The sequence below is a fragment of the Oncorhynchus tshawytscha genome, linkage group LG16 (assembly GCF_018296145.1).
Source record: "Oncorhynchus tshawytscha isolate Ot180627B linkage group LG16, Otsh_v2.0, whole genome shotgun sequence".
Classification (NCBI taxonomy): Eukaryota; Metazoa; Chordata; class Actinopteri; order Salmoniformes; family Salmonidae; genus Oncorhynchus; species Oncorhynchus tshawytscha.
This window is the reverse complement of record NC_056444.1, coordinates 63,007,398-63,019,419: the sequence shown is the minus strand read 5'-3', so window position 1 is coordinate 63,019,419 and position 12,022 is coordinate 63,007,398. Positions and strand designations below refer to the sequence as shown.

Genomic DNA, 12,022 nt, shown 5'->3' with positions numbered 1-12,022 from the left:
AAACTGGCACAGAGAGACAGGAAACAGGGATAAAATACACTGGGGAAAATAAGCGACACCTGGAGGGGGTGGAGACAATAACAAGGACAGGTGAAACTGATCAAATCAAATGTATTTATATAGCCCTTCGTACATCAGCTGATATCTCAAAGTGCTGTACAGAAACCCAACCCATCAGGGTGTGACACTATTGAACCGTACGATACAGACAACATCTTGGTGTCATTATACTCCTTATATTGTACTCTAAAATATGGAGTAAATACGAAATAATATTTCACAAATGTATTCAACATTAATATAGAAATTGACATTAATCGTTCAGAGGCTATCCCCATCAAAATCCGTCAGTTTAAGCTAGAGAGTTTTTTGTTGTTGCATGGGCTGAATCTCAAACCACCACATGTTGGCCTTATTATTACTAGTATTTATTTTTGGGAAAAATATTGTCACGCCCTGGTCTTAGTATTCTGTGTTCTCTTTATTATTTTGGTTAGGCCAGGGTGTGACATGGGTGAAATATGTGGTTTGTTTTGTCTAGGGGTTTTGTAGTTAATGGGATTGTGTTTAGTTAAGTAGTCTAGGAAAGTCTATGGTTGCCTAGAGTGGTTCTCAATCAGAGGCAGGTGTTTATCGTTGTCTCTGATTGGGAACCATATTTAGGCAGCCATATTCTTTGGGTATTTCGTGGGTAATTGTTCCTGTCTCTGTGTTTTGCACCAGGTAGGACTGTTGGTTTTCACGTTACGTTTATTATTTTTGTAAACTGTTCGTATTTTCATATTTCATTAAAAATGTTTATGGATAACCACGCTGCATTTTGGTCCTCCTCTCTTTCACCAGAAAACTGTAACAAATATAGGCCTGCTTTTTTGGGAGGGGGAAAGGCTTTCTAAAATAAAATAAAATGATCCGTGCGACATAGCTTACAAGGATAGACCATTACATTTAAAAAAAAAAAAAGTTGACAGTTTTTAGGCGTACGCTCCATTAAAAAAGGACACACCGGTAGCCTACAAGTTGGCCAAATGATGAGTAGACATTGGACGGTAAGCGCAGCAAAATGGCCTCAATTAGCCTTGTTACTTTAGCTGGCTACTGTCGCTAGCTAGCTTCTAAGACAAGTTAGACAAGTTTGTCTAACTAGTGCAAGACGGTTTGGCTACTTTCTCTCTCTCCCTCTGTGCAACACACAGACTGTCACACACACCGGCCATTGCTCTTCTCACACTCCTCCCCCACCCTTCTGCTGAAACAAGTAGAACGCAGTGTAATTGTAAATCAAACATGTATTAGCACATGCATTTTGACTATCTGGATATCTGAAAAAAATTATATTCAAATACTGCAATCATTTCAAATGCCCATGTAACGGTTCTCTTTTGGTGAAGGAGAGTCGGACCAAAATGCGGCGTGTAGATTGCGATCCATGTTTAATCAACAAAACGTAAAACACAAATCAATACAAAAACTACAAAAAAAAAAACTGTGGTAACGAAAACCGAAACAGCCCTATCTGGTGAAAACACAGAGACAAGGACACTAAGGACAATCACCCACCACAAACTCAAAGAATATGGCTGCCTAAATATGGTTCCCAATCAGAGACAACGATAAACACCTGCCTCTGATTGAGAACCACTCCAGACAGCCATAGACCTTGCTAGATCACCCCACTAGCTACAATCCCAATATATACACACCACATACAAAAACCCATGCCACACCCTGGCCTGACCCAATACATGAAGATAAACACAAAATACTTCGACCAGGGCGTGACAGCCCATCCCTAGAATACTATTTTTTTTTTTTCACCTTTATTTAACCAGGTTGGCTAGTTGAGAACAAGTTCTCATTTACAACTGCGACCTGGCTAATATTTGTAATGTTGAATAAAATAATGGGAATCATTATATTTCAGAATCTAGACATACTCCATATTTTAACACTATAAAGGAGTATAATGACACCAAGGTGTAGTCTGTATCATGTACAGTTCATAGGGTCTTACAGGAGGCATGTAAGCTCTAAAAATATCTGAAATGGCCGCTTTCATCATGATTTTCAAATAAATGGCTTGTGATACAATTGTAGAAAGCATGTCAAACATGCTTCGTCTCAATTAAATTTGTGAGAATTGCCAATCTGAGATACCAAAAATATTTTCTATCCACGCTGGTGTGGAATCGCCCAGGAGGCAGATCACTTACCTTTCCAGTGTGGCCTGGTACTTCTGCAGGAGAAAGGAAAACATTTTTAAACAGCAGTATAATAAAAGACCAATCAAAAATAAATACACACAGTGCCTTCAGAAAGTATTCACACCCCTTGACCTTTTCCACATTTTGTGTTACTGCCTGAATTTGAAATGGATTACATTTAGGTTGTGTATCACTGATCTACACACAATACACTATAATGTTAAAGTGGAATTATGTGTTTAGAAATTTGTACAATTAATTAAAAATGAAAATACTAAGTATTCAACCCTTTGGTTATGGCAAGCCTAAATAACTTCAGGAGTAAAAATGTGCATAACAAATCAGATAAGTTGCATGGACTAACTTTGTGTGCAAAAACGGTGTTGAACAATACTTTTTCATGACTACACAGTCTCTGTACCCAACACATACAATTATCTGTAAGGTCCTTCAGTCGAGCAGTTAATTTCATGCACAGGTTCAACTACAAAGACCAGGGAGGTTTTCCAATGCTTCGCAAAGAAAGGCACCTATTGGTAGATGGATAAAAAAAATGTTAATAGCAGACAGTGAATATCCCTTTGAGCATGGTGAAGATATTAATTACACTTTGGATGGTGTATCAATGCACCCAGTCAGTACAAAGATACTGGAGTCCTTCCTAACTCGATCAGGGATTTTACCATGAGGCCAATGGTGATTTTAAACCAGTTACAGAGTTAAATGGCTGCGATAGGTTTAACCTGAGGATGGATCAACAACGTTGTAGTTAAGCCAAAATACTAACCTAAAAGGACCAAGTGAAAAGAAGGAAGCCTGTACAGAAAATATTCCAAAACAACAAGGAACTTTGGTCCCAAATGAGGACCCAGCCGAGAAGAGATCAACATCCGACGAGTTTCTCCTTCACGTCTCTATGGATTAAAATGACAATATTCCAAAACATTCATCCTGGTTGCAATAAGGCACCATAAGTAATATTGCAAAAAATGTTGTAAATAAATCAACTTTCTGAATACAAAGCATTATGTTTGTGGCAAATCCAACACAACACATCACTGAGTGCTACTCAAGCATTTTCAAGCATGGTGGTGGCTGCATCATGTTATAGGGATGCTTGTTATTGACAAGGACTGGGGATTTCTTAGTGATAGAAATAAAAAGGAATATAGCTAAGCAAAGGCAAAGTCCTAGAGGAAAACCTGGTTCAGTCTGCTTTCCAACAGACACTGGGAGACAAATCCACCTTTCAGCAGAACAATAACCTAAAACGCAAGACCAAATATACACTTGTGTTACTTACCAAGACGACATTAAATGTTCCTGAGTGGCCTAGTTACAGTTGACATAAATTGGCTTGAAAATCTATGGCAAGACTTGAAAATGGCTATCCAGCAATGATGAAAAACCAACTTGACAAAGCTTGAAGAATGTTTTAAAGAATGGGCTAATATTGTACAATCCAGGTTGTCAATGCTTTTATTAAGACACTATTCTTACAGTACGTTGATATGCTCTGCTGCTTTATCAAAGGGCTTTCTTACTGCATCCGAGAACATCAACTTCTGCTTTAAGAGCTCCTGTGCAGTCTTGACTTCTTCCTGAAATTTAACAGCATGATGAAGAGAAGTTGAGGGGCACAGTAGTAGTGTGGATGGATACTTTACCATCGAGGACAAAAACAAGTGTTTTAATTAATGCGTTGAAGCGGCAATCCTCTAGGGATCCAATGTACATTTCCTTGCATTATTCCCACCCCCCAAAAATTATTAAATTCAACAACAACAAAAAATCACAAAAATAACATGCATACAAATATGTATTTTGGGTGCTGTATTTGTTTAATTTACAATTACACAGAACCAAGAAAATAAAAAACTTACAAGGTTAATGAAGTGACATTGGATGGCTAGGTGCCCAATCTGGGGGGCCTGGAGTAAATGATTCAGAATTCAAATTAATTTGGTTGGAGGCAGGTGATTCTCGTTTACTGTGCAATTTATCTCACCTGCGGGAAGATGCAGGTTCCTACCGACAGGGTTAAAAATTGCCATTCAACTAGTTTTGAAAAGAGAAAGCAAAACATTCTGCTGTTGCATGGACCCCCCCCCAGATTGGGCACCTAGCCATCCAATGTCACAAGGTACCACGTTCATTACCTTGTTTAGGAAGCTCATTGGATCCCACCCAGGGCGGAGTCAAATTGACTGTTTTTTTTTCTAAATGTTGTCGTCATAGTAGTAGGACCAATACGGTGTGTAGCCTACTAAAAGAAGTAAGCAAACTTTTACTCATTCATTCATTTACATTATACAGTCATTGTGTGATATGCTACTGTAAAAGTGAGCTTTAATACACAAGTTAATTTTTCCCAAAACTTTTGGTCCCCTGAAATGGGGGGACTATGTACAAAAAGTGCTGTCATTTCTAAACGGTTCACCCAATATGGCGGAAAATACCCTGTCAGTCTGCACTTTAACCTCATAGTCATTATCATTTCAAATTCACATACACAAGTTCTCAGAGGGTCTTTCCCTACTTTACTAATTACTCTTTTGATTTGCTGAAGGTGTTAGCTGTGAAAATCTCTGTCTGTGGGCTCTGCCCTGTGAAGTTGTGTAACCTGTGAAGGCCTCTATCTGAATCAGGGGTTAACATGATATAGATGGGTCAGTACAAGGAGACTCTGATGTCCTTCATTTCAATAGTCCGGTTGTTGTTAAAGGTTTAAAATAGTTAATTAACTGTACAGTGAACAGGACTGTATTCTTTGTTTATTAGTCCAGACAAGACCATATTTTTTTACTTTTGGGATTGTTTGATGGTATAGAGAACAAAACTCTTATTTTACTTGTTTGACAACAGGATAATTGAATTGGTTAATTGTCCATACAACAGGACTGTACCATTTGATTGAAGGTACAGAGAACAAAACTATTCTTTAATTGTTTGGCTACAGACAACAGGACATTTTAATTGGTTAAATATTACAATGAGTCATCCTCCTATATATCTGCCCACCAACCTCCTCTGGTACATTGTAATTGGTGTGTATCCCTGCTCATATCTTCTCTAATTGAATTGTTCAATTACTACTACTGTAATACAAATGACCTAACTACACACCGAAAAAAATAAAGTTATTCACTATTACAGGTGCAGATAATTATTGATATAAAATGTAAAAGTATAACAGTAATAATTAATACACACATTAATTAGATGTTTTTTTGTTGTTGCATATCTCACACTCCCTGAGACACCCTCAAGTGGGGTCCACAGCCACTGTCTGCCATTGTCAACGGTGATCCTGGAGCAATTAGGGTTAAGTGCCTTGCTCAACGGCACATCAACAGATTTTTAACCTTGTCGGTTCAGGGATTCGATTACTTGACCAATGCTTTAACCACTAGGCTACCTGCTGACCAGTGAAGAGAACTTTACTAGCAACATGTTAAAACCAATACATACAGTAGCTCTCTATAATAATAAATCCATGTCACTTGTAAAACAACAAGGCTTTGACAACCAAATTAGCAGGATATACACTACATGACCAAAAGTATGTGGACAACTCTTCAAATTTGTGGATTTGGCTATTTCAGCCACATCCGTTGTTGACAGCTGTAAAAAAAATTTTTTTTTAGCACACAGCCATGCAATCTCCATAGACAAACATTGGCAGTAGAATGACCTGTACTGAAGAGCTCAGTGACTTTCAACTTGGGAACACCTTTCCAACAAGTCAGTTAGTCAAATTTCTGCCCTGCTAGAGTTTCCCTGGTCAACTGTAAGTGCTGTTATTGTGAAGTGGAAACGTCTAAGAGCAACAACAGTCTGGGGCTGTTTTTCATGGTTTGGGCTAGGCCCCTTAGTTCCAGTGAAGGGAAATATTAACGCTACAGCGTACAATGACATTCTAGACGATTCTGTGCTTCCAACTTTGTGGCAGGAATAATAGTCTGGGGCTGTTTTTCATGGTTTTGAGCTAGCCCCCTTAGTTCCAGTGAAGGTAAATATTAATGCTACAGCATACAATGACATTCTAGACAATTCTGTGCTTTCAACTGTGTGGCAACAGTTCAGGCTAGGCCCTTTCCTGCTTCAGCATGACAATTCCCCCGTGCACAAAGCAAAGTCCATACAGAAATGGTTTCTCGAGATCTGTGTGGAAGAACTTGACTGGCCTGCACAAAGCCCTGACCTCAACCCCATCGAACACTTTTGGGATGAATTGGAACACAGACTGCGAGCCAGGCTTAATTGCCCAACATCAGTGCCCAACCTCACTAATGCTCTTGTGGCTGAATGGAAGCAATTGCCCACAGCACTGTTCCAACAACTAGTGGAAAGCCTTCCCAGAAGAGTGGAGACTGTTATAGCAGCAAAAGGGAGACCAACTCCATATTAATGCTCATTATTTTTGGAATGAGATGTTCAATGAGCAGGTGTCCACCTACTTTTGGCAATGTAGTGTATTATGTTCCTATTCATTAATTTAAATTTGATTTATGTCATTACATGCTAGACAGCACTGCTACAAAAGAGAATATAAGGAATATGAGAATGAGGTGCTTAGTTCAAACATATGGCGAAGCTCTATATAGGAACGCTATTGGTGGGCCAATAGCATTCATCAATTCTGTAAGATACATTAGTAAGCATTTATCAGAGAATGAAGCAGATTACACTAAATCAGATTAGTGCAGCCCATCCTGGCTATAAAAAGCAAGGTCATTATGAGCTTAATGTAATGTCCCCCGTTTTATGAAATGTATGAGATCATATTTGTGTTGCCATTTCGGCTTTTTGTAATCTGATTTATTTTCCATTAAGTCCATTAATACTGCTACTTGCTTTCTGTGATCTGTGTGTGTGTGTGTGTGTGTGTGTGTGTGTGTGTGTGTGTGTGGAGAGAGAATTTCCATGCATTTTTCTGAAACGTACATTGAAGATATGAGGGGCCGGGATAACAAGACTGCCAATGACTAGAAGCAGTTATTGTCTTAAGCCACTGGGTGGAAACATTTCCCAGGTTTAGAGTTCACTAACATTTTACAGTAGACCTACTATGCTTTAAACGTCACAGATGAGTGACTTAATAAAGTGTAAAATAATGGGAATTTCCCAGATTAAAATGGCAAAACTGACACATTACTTTACTTTATTTTGATTAAATAGCAATCTTTGATACATCTTTCTATAAACCTGTTTCCTAAACAATGGATATAACAGTGAGGCTTTCTCTTATAGCCTATAAGTCAAAGGCAAATGCAAGTCAGACAATCTTTGAAAAGGTTCCCTGGGGCATATGGCATTAGCTTCACAACACATGCATGCAGACAGTGTAGCCAGGGCAACTAAATCTCACCAGCACTCAGGTCTAGCTGAGATGGGCTGGGCTGTGCAGATGAGTCCCTCTGGAACCAGCCACCAAATTAACTCAGAGGTGTTGGCTGAAGAGATAGCAGTCTCTACATACACTCCACAAGGTGTATGTTTTACAGAGGTATCCGCTCAAATGTATGCAGTACACACACACACACTCAGAGTTTGGTGTAAATCTGTGACACTTTCTGTATTTTGAAAGTTATATATACTGAAAACTTGATTGTTGACATGTAAAACATTTTGGGGCTGTATCAACATTGGACTAATTAAACAAATACCAAAATATACGTTTCAAAGTACTTAAACAGGGTTGCATTTCAGTAAAATAAACACTTCACTGACCCAAAAACCCTCATAACACTGCTCAGATATAATGACATACAAATGGTCCAGGCTGACTGGGGTGTGCATCATGTTACCACTAGTGGCCCATATGATAGCAGAGAGGTCATTGTGCCGGTGTCATCTCTGTGAGCACATTGTACAGTATGCTGAACAGTGCCATAATTTCCTCTGGACTAGAGCTGTGTGTTGTCACTCAGTGCATTCAGGCCTCAAAAGTGACCTGAGCAACACAGGAAATTGCAGAGATATGTAGACTCAGGTGACCTCGTAGAAGGTGTGTGCCTGCCAATATAGCACACACACACACACACACACACACTATAATCCTGTAACACACCTACATACCTACACCCTGACAAAAATTTAAATAATTCTGATGCATGGGTAGGATGCATTTTATATTCTCAGAACAGAGTTAGTGTAGTTTTACATGATTATCATGGCTCTGTCTCGAGCTAATAGCAACATTTTATTTTATGATTTACTAGAATGAAGCATTTGCACAAATTATCCTGTCTATACTTCACAGCAGATAAGCCCCAGAGACTGGGTAGGGTAGTAGAGGATGTCTGGTTATACAGAAGTATCATTGATCCTAAAGGCCCAATGTAGATGTTTTATTTCAATATAAAATCCTTTCTGGGTGACAATTAAGTACATTACTGTAATAGTGTTCCCTTAAAATGGTCAATAAGCCACAAATATAGCTTTTTAGAAAAAATAAGTCTCAAGCAACAATTTTGCTAGGACGGTCTGGGAGTGGTCTGAGTGAGGGACCTAATTGGAGGAACCTAATGGAAGGGTTATGTTACCTGAAAACCAGCTGTTATTGGCAGAGAGGTTTGAAACTCTCTTTGTCATTGGTATATTAACCTATACCGCCTGGTGAAGCCAATACTCCCCCTATGCAAAACCGGCTGATTAGAAGGTCCTGTGTAAATTGTATTTTCAACAACCAACTATCAGGAACTAACATTGACCACATTTTTTCACACTTTTACAGTGTTAGTTGCATCAGATGTTGTACAATATTTTAAGAAATAATTTTGACTGCACTGGGCCTTTAATGAACTTAAGCTCCAGGAGAGGGGTTTGTTGATGCCGCAGTCTCCCCATTGGAGGGTCACATTATGGGAGGGAAGAGGCTTTCTCTCTCTCCCCTGGGTAATGGACGAGGGGATATTGTGTTCCAGGTCTCTAAGTAACATCTTAACCCACTGAGCATCATCAGCCCTTCCTCTGAGCGCTATTACACACACTAGCTGTTGGTGATAATGATCTGCTGTCTTTGTGTAGACTGATATGTTCTTCTACAGAGTAGACAGAGATGGTATAGTCCCCTGACAATTTTTGCTTTCACTGGTACTTCTGTTTTCTCTATTAAAGCTAGACCTTAATTGAAACAATAACAAAGTCGGCACCCCACCTTTGTTTTGGTAAAAAGCTGAGGGATGGGCCTGGAGAAATGTAACCACTCTCAGATTCATAGACAGAGCTATGAAATCCATTACATCAAAATGATAGTTTTAACCATGTTTTTAACCAACATTTACAATGTTTACAAACATTGGAGTAAAACAACCTTATACTTTGGGTTCTGATGGGGTATGACAGTTAAACTAAGCACATGAGGCATTTGTAAGTTATATTCTTCAAGAATCAATGGGTATTTATCAATAATTTATCAGGCCAAACATAGTTGTAGCAACTAGCAACTGGTATTAGCATTTTTGGCCCATCATGTCCAAATCATCCGAAAATATCTACAAGTTATTTTGAAGCTCAACAAAGTCACTTATAGATGTTTTGAACATGATGCGTGGAAAAAATGATAATATCGGTCCCATGACAAGAATGTGATTTGTGCAACAAATGCTAAGACGTTAGCATGTGGAAACAGTGCCAGGGAAACCCAAGCATGGATTGTTGTCATACATTGTCCACAGACTGCTTACAGGGTAAGGATACCAATATGCCAATTTGTAATATGGGTGAACTATCCCTTTAATGTTAACACCCATTCATTGGAGTACAAACTAAAATCACATGAAAAGCCAATATTTTGGTTTTCTATTACGCTAGCTACCAGCCAAATGACCAAGGCCCAGATTTTTTAAGGGAAGACGACCCTTTGCCGTGCGTTATGACGCACCCGTAACGTGGGGTTTCCTAGAGCTGAGAGCAGGGTTACCGCGCCCATCGCTGCTGTTTGAGGGCAGTAGGAAGAGTTTGAGATATTACTTGTGTGAATAGGGGAACAACGGTGGGAAAGACAAGGACAGAAGATTGGAAACAGGTTGTTGTGAGTTAGAAGATCGTCCCTAGACTCAAACGCATTGTTGTTCCACAAAGCAGTTGGTAGGGTTAACATTGCCTCATCATTGTGCTGGTGTGTCTCCCCTTGGCGGATCGAAAGCTGGGTTCGGGGAGTGCCGCTCCTCGATAGCTTGCTAGCTCTAGTCTGTGTGCTAGTAGGCGGAGAGGAGTCGATCTTCGCTGTTTCCAGTCAATGCGATATAAACAACGGATACCCTCGACTGAAAACGGGTAAGTTATGATTTGGGACGGAGGATTGACATGTTATTTTTTTAAAGATGTAAGTTAGCCTGCCTTGGTTTACGGTGGCTAACTAGCTAGGAAGCCAGGCGAAAGGGGTTAGCTAAATTGGGTTGAGTGACTCGCTGGTTGAATCTGCCTTTACTGCGACGGGGGTGGGGGTAGGTACCTAACTAAATAGTTGATCGACAATACATTAACGTTAAATGATTCGATGTTGAACTACTTTGAGTTGTGGCAGTAGCTACTCACAGTATATAACATTAACTTTATGCAAACGTTTAAAACAATTTATAGTGCGGGTTAGTTATTTACCGTGGCTGGGGTTTAACTTGAGATGTTTTGCAATACTGTACATTGAGTGGGCTAGCAAGCTAACACACGTTAGCTACCTTACTAGCAGCTACATTTAAACTTAAACTAGTTGTAGTTAGTACTAGTTGCTAAGATCGAGCGATAGCTAGTTAACGATAGGTAACTACTGTCAACATCTGAATTTCTGAGTTGCACTGCCTGTCACTCATTTAACTAACATTAGCAAAATAGCAAACGTACTGTAGCCAACTAATGAAATGGTGTGAGTGGATTCAGCCTACTGTAAATTTGCTTTTGAAAAGATGAATGTTGGTTGACCGACATTCCATAGATAGCTATTTACAGTAGCTAACTAGTAAATTAGCAATGCTAGTTATTTTAAATACTACTACCAAGTGACAGAGATGCTGATGCATAACGTTCTGATATATCTGACTGTATTTTTGCAAGGATTAAGTGATACGGTTATCCCGTAGAGGATTTGTTTTAATTTAATACAAGTCAGTGAGACTACACATGTCTGGTACACCAACGCTGGAGCCGACAGCTAGCTTCTACGATCCCCACTTTTTCGTAGTCCATACCCGACATAGACACTCTAAAAAGCCATAACGTTACAGCCTACGTTTGCTGGTTAGCAAGACAGTGGTTGTTTGCCTGCCAAAAGGAGCCAACCAAGATGTAACGTTAGCAAGTTGCTGCTGGGACATTCGTTTTGTCTGTCGCCTAGCTAGCTAACGTTAGTTATGTAGAAAGTGTGTTGCTAGTAAGCAGTAGTCTGGTTAGCCAGCTTGCTACTTTATTCGTGTACGGTGCATTTAATTTGTCTTAATTTGAGCCTCGACGTTTAATGATATAGAGATGTAGTAAACTAACGTTAATTGGATTTCGACAATCTGTTCACCCGTGCCATGTGTCTATTAGCTAGTGTCCAAGTGGTTACAACTAAATAGTAATGCTGCTCCAGTGTGAATATTTAATGGTGTAAACTAGAGGAAATGAGTAACGTTCGCTTAAAATGAGGAAGCACCTAATCTTGTTAGTTAAAAACTATATAAATAAAAATGTAGGGATGCGACATCTTATGCAAACATTTTAACGCGCGGGACTTTCAGTTCCATTGGACCAGACATTGTCGCACAATGTTGAGAACGAGTAGTAACGATGTTGCCATTATCGAACTCTGGGTGAAAGAAAAATCTCAGATTTGT

At 39.3% G+C, this 12,022-nt stretch overlaps 1 protein-coding gene across 2 annotated transcripts in view; it reads left to right on the top strand.

Annotated features, from left to right (window-relative positions):
- Positions 1-10,109: 10,109 nt before the first annotated feature.
- LOC112216106 (guanine nucleotide-binding protein G(I)/G(S)/G(T) subunit beta-1) overlaps positions 10,110-12,022 on the top strand; it is a 46,316-nt gene continuing 44,403 nt past the window's right edge. Inside the window, exon 1 of one of the 2 annotated variants that reach the window (XM_024375818.2) lies at positions 10,110-10,487. The gene's annotated coding sequence lies outside the window, so the exon portion shown is untranslated. The remainder of the gene's footprint in view (positions 10,488-12,022) is intronic. The other variant, XM_024375815.2, reaches the window with a different exon arrangement.